Source organism: Cebus imitator, unplaced genomic scaffold (genome assembly GCF_001604975.1).
Source record: "Cebus imitator isolate Cc_AM_T3 unplaced genomic scaffold, Cebus_imitator-1.0 Scaffold216, whole genome shotgun sequence".
Classification (NCBI taxonomy): Eukaryota; Metazoa; Chordata; class Mammalia; order Primates; family Cebidae; genus Cebus; species Cebus imitator.
This window is the reverse complement of record NW_016107531.1, coordinates 1,162,638-1,168,083: the sequence shown is the minus strand read 5'-3', so window position 1 is coordinate 1,168,083 and position 5,446 is coordinate 1,162,638.

Genomic DNA, 5,446 nt, shown 5'->3' with positions numbered 1-5,446 from the left:
GCCGGGCGCGGTGGCTCACGCCTGTAATCCTAGCACTTTGGGAGGCCGAGGTGGGTGGATCACCTGAGGTCAGGAGTTCAAGACCAGCCTGGCCATCATGGAGAAACCCCATCTTTAAAAAAAAAAAAAAAGATGGAGTCTTGCTTTGTCACTCAGGCTGGAGTGCAGTGGTGCAATCTTGACTCACTGAAACCTCCACCTCCCTGGTTCAAGCAATTTCCCTGCCTCAGCCTCCTGAGTAGCTGGGATTACAGGTGTGTGCCACCATGCCTGGCTAATTTTTTGTATTTTTTTTAGTAGAGATGGGGTTTCACCATGCTGGCCAGGCTGGCCTCGAAATCTATTTAAATAGATCCTCAAGAGGTCAGGAGATTGAGACCATCCTGGCTAACATGGTGAAACCCTTTCTTTACTAAATACAAAAAAATTAGCTGGGTGTGGTGGTGCACACCTGTAATCCCAGCTACTGGGGAGGCTGAGGCCGGAGAATCACTTGAACCTGGGAGGCGGCAGAGGTTAAGGTGAGCCAAGATCACACCACTGCACTCCAGCCTGATGACAGAGTAGAACTCCATCTGAAAAGAAATAAAAATAAAAATAAGGCTGGGTGTGGTGGCTCATGCTTGTAATCCAAGCACTTTGGAGGCCAAGGTGGGTGGATCACCTGAGGTTGGGAGTTCAAGACCAGCCTGACCAACATGGTGAAACCCCGTCTTTAAAAAAAATAAAAATAAAAATAAAATAAAAAATAAAAATACATAAAAATAAAAATCCTGACCTCAGGCAATCCACCCACCTCAGCCTCCCAAGGTCCTGGGATTACAGGTGTGAGCCTCCGCGCCCAGCCTATCCATTCTTTTTCTAGGACTCTGGATGCAGTCTCTATTCACCAGGGGCTTCCACCCTCTTTTCTTGGCTCAGGCCCCAGAGCCTGGTAGAAAATGCCAGGGCTGTGGACAAAGGGTAGCAATGGTCTACATCTGGAGCAGAAAGGAAAGGTTTTTCCTGCCCAACTGCTGGGCCTGCCCCTCTTGAACAGAGAATGCCACCTACAGCTCCTGACTCATCAGCCCTTTGTCGGGAAGTGGCTTCTGCCCACTGCCTCCCTGCAAAGCTGCCCCGCCCCACCCCACCACACCACACCCTCAAGCATATTTGGAAGCAGGGACCCAAGCACTAAGAATAATAATATTTGGCTTTGAAAGGGAGGGTTCAGATGGTCAGAGCGAGAGCTTGGACCAAGACCCAGAAAAAGAAGGGGATTTGCCCAAGAGCGTTCAGCAGGAGCCCAGCCCAAGACCCCTTCCTAGTCCTGTAGGAAGAAGGAGGGCCCTTTCTCTCCCCAGGAGTCCCTCTCCCTCCCAATTGGCACAGAGTCCCAGCTCTGCTCTCCCCACAAACCTGTCAAACCTGAAATAGACCAGGAGAAGAAAAAAACAAACACCTCCAGTAAACAGCAAGGAGTGCGAATGAATCAGGATTTTGTTTTTAAGGAATATCATGTATCCACCTCTGTTTACCCAGTTGGCATGGCCCTTTGTGCAGAAGGGACCCTGGCACCCAGCCCTGACCCCCCCTCTTCATTAACTGTTGGGTGGCGGAAAGGTCTGCAGCTCATAGCCTGTTCCGTCTGTCATCTGGCCTTGGGCTGCTAAACTCCCTCTCACTCCTTCAGTGGCCAAGCTATCACCTTTCCCCAACTCCACTGCCACCCTAAGTCCAGGGCACTGGCCTCCCCGCCTCCAGTCCCCCATGAATTCCTCACTGGGAGCCAGAGGAATTGTTATAAAGCATAGATATGACCTTGCCATTCCCCCACTTCAAATCTTCTATGGCTTCCACTGTACTAGAGAAAGAGTCCGACCTCAGACATGGCACTGGGGGCCCCTGCCAGCCCCTCCTCCCCTCTTCTCCTCCCCCTTCTCTAGCCACACTGAGATTTCACATCCTCAAATTGGCCCTGCTTCATCCCACCTCAGGGCTTATGAAATAAGGATTTTTGTGTTCGTGAGTCGAGTCTCGTTCTGTCACACAGGCTGGAGTGCAGTGGTGTGATCGTGGCTCACTGCAACCTCCGCCTTCCGGGTTCAAGCAATTCTCTGCCTCAGCCTCCTGAGTAGCTGGGATTACTGGTGCCCGCCAACACGCCTGGCTAATTTTTGTATTTTTAGTACAGACGGAGTTTCACCATGTTGGCCAGGCTGGTCTTGAACTCCTGACCTTGTGATCCATCTGCCTCAGCCTCTCAAAGTGCTGGGATTACAGGAGTGGGCCACTGCACTGGCCCTGTTTTTTGTTTTGTTTTGTTTTGTTTTGTTTTGAGGCAGAGTCTTGCTCTGTTGCCCAGGCTGGAGTGCAGTGGCGAAATCTTGGCTCACTGCAACCTCCGCCTTCCGGGTTCAAGCAATTCTCTGCCTCAGCCTCCTGAGTAGCTGGGATTACTGGTGCCCGCCAACACGCCTGGCTAATTTTTGTATTTTTAGTACAGACGGAGTTTCACCATGTTGGCCAGGCTGGTCTCGATCTCTTGACCTCGTGATCCACCCGCCTCGGCCTCCCAAAGTGCTGGGATTACAGGCTTGAGCCACCGTGCCCAGCCAATTTTGGTATTTTTAGTAGAGACAGGTTTCACTATGTTGATCAGGCTTGTCTCAAACTCCTGAGCTCAGCTGATCTGCCTCCCTCAGCTCCCAAAGTACTGGGATTACAGGCATGAGCCACCATGCCTGGCTGTATGAAATATGGATTCCCTGCCCCATCATCTTGCCCCACCAAGCAGCATTCAGCCTTCAACCTCAGCTAACTACCCTTCATCAGACAGGACATGTCTGCACCCCTCCCCCACAACTAGGTCAGGCCTGCCATTATTATCACCAGTGTCCTATACTCCTCCTTCATGACAAGTAGCACATTCAACATGATTTTGTGAGTGCAATTATCTGTTTAAATAGATCTTTCTCTCTGAGGACAAGGACTGTCCTCCCTCTACATGACATCGCTAGTGTCAGACGTAATGGGAGCTTGAGGGAGCACCTATGATGTGCAGAATGCTATCCTGGGCATTGGAGGGGAATGTGACAGTGAGGGACCCACCTGGTCCATGGGACCTAACAGGCTTGTTCATAGACTTGTACCTATATGCTCATGACTGCAGTGGCCATGCCCACCTCACGGGATACAAAGTCCCTTCTACAATGCGCCTGGGCCTCTGCTACTGTGCGGAGTTTCTGCTTGCAAACTTTCAAGAAGCGGGTGCCTCACCACCTTCCCAAATCACAGTTCCGTGGTTGGATCCAACAGCACTGAAGTCAGGCAAGGGGCTACTGAAGTGCCAGCAGGCAGCCAGGAAGTAAGAAATAACTTCAGGACGATACAGAACATGGAAGCACCTGTTTATTGCAGGCTCCTGTGCTCAGTTCAGTGCTTTGTAGCTTCTGCCACATTAATCGTCACCACAACTTTTGGGGGATACTCATTCTACAGGAGAGAAAACTGAGGCTCCATGAGGTGTAAATAAGAGGTGAAGATGAGACGGGCATGGCAGCTCACGCCTGTAATCCCAACACTTCGAGAGGCTGAGGCAAGGGGTCACTTGAGCTCAGGAGTTCGAGACCAGCCTGGGCAACATAGCAAGACCTCATCTCTATTTTTTTTTTTTTTTTTTTTTTGAGATGGAGTCTTGCTCTGTCACCCAGGCTGGAGTGCAGTGGCACAATCTCAGCTCACTGCAACCTCTGCCTCCTGGGTACAAGCGATTCTTCTGTCCTAGCCTCTTGAGTATCTGGGACTACAGACACGCGCCTTTGCACCTGGCTAATTTTTGTATTTTTAGTAAAGAAGGGGTTTCACCATATTGGCTAGGCTGGCCTCAAACTCCTGACTTCATGGTCTGCCCACCTCAGCCTCCCAAAGTTCTGGGATTACAGGCATGAGTTACCACATCTGGCCTCTATTTTTTTTTTCCAAGATGGAGTCTTGCTCTGTCACCCAGGCTGGAGTGCAGTGGTGTGATCTTGGCTCACTGCAACCTCTGCCTCCAGGGTTCAAGCCATTCTCCTGCCTCAGCCTCCTGAGTAGCTGGGATTACAGGCATGCACCACCATGCCCAGCTAATTCTGTATTTTCAGTAGAGACGGGGTTTCTTCATATTGGTCAGGCTGGTCTCAAACTCCTGACCTCAGGTAATCTGCCCACCTCAGCCTCTCAAAGTGCTGGGATTACAGGCGTGAGCCACCGTGTCCAGTCTTTGTTTCTTTTTCAGGGATAGGGCCTCTTGCTCTGTCACCCAGGCAGAGCAAGTAGGTTGATCATGGCTCACCACAACCTCAAATTCGTGGGCTCAATCTCCCAACTCAGCCTCCTGAGTATCTGGGACTACAGGCATGCACAACCACACCTTGCTAATTTTTAAAAAAAAAGGTTGTAGAAATGGGGGTCTCACTGTGTTGCCCAGGCTGGTGTCAAATGCCTGGCCTCAAGCAATTCTCCTGTCTCAGCCTCCAAAATTGCTGTGATTACAGGTGTGAGCCACTGCACCTGTCTTGCTATACTCATTTCTTTTTTTGTTGTTGTTGTTTTATTTTTGAGAAGGAGTCTTGTTCTGTTGCCCAGGCTGGAATATAGTGGCACAATCTCAGCTTGCTGCAACCTCCACCTCCCGGGTTCAAGTAATTCTCCTGTCTCAGCCTTCTGAGTAGCTGAGATCACAGGCACCTGGCGCCATGCCTGCCTAATTTTTGTATTTTTAGGAGAGACGGGGTTTCATCATGTTGACCAGACTGGTCTCAAACTCCTGACCTCAGGTGATCTGCCCTAGGATTACAGGCGAGAGCCACCACACCCGGCCAATGCTATACCCATTTCTATGTTTCATTTAGCACTACCATGTGAATATTTTTCCACGCCAAATTTACATACTAATTTTTAGTGGCTGCATTCTATTCCATTGTATGGCTCCATTAAGTGGTTCTCCTATGACTGGACACTTATTTTTGTAATTATTTCTAAGGATAAATGTTGAGAAGTGAGATTGCTGGGCTAAACCTCCTTTTGAGGCTTTTGATACATGGTGACAAACTGCCCTTCTGAAGTAATGGTAGCAGCCTGAAATTCTCCCAGCTCTTGTCACATGCTGCCTGTCATATATCCCTCGGTAAGAACCCCTTGTCAAGCTGGGCGCTGTGACTCACGCCTGTAATTCCAGGACTTTGAGAGGCCGAGGTGGGTGGATCACTTGAGGTCAGGGGTTTGAGACCAGCCTGGCCAACATGGTGAAACCCCGTCTCTACTAAAATGCAAAAATTAGCTGGTGTGGTGGTGTGCACCTGTAATCCCAGATACTTGGGAGGCTGAAGCAGGAGAATTGCTTGAACCTGGGAGGTGGAGGTTGCAGTGAGCTGAGATCGTACCACTGCAATCCAGCCTGGGTGACAGAGCAAGACTCTGT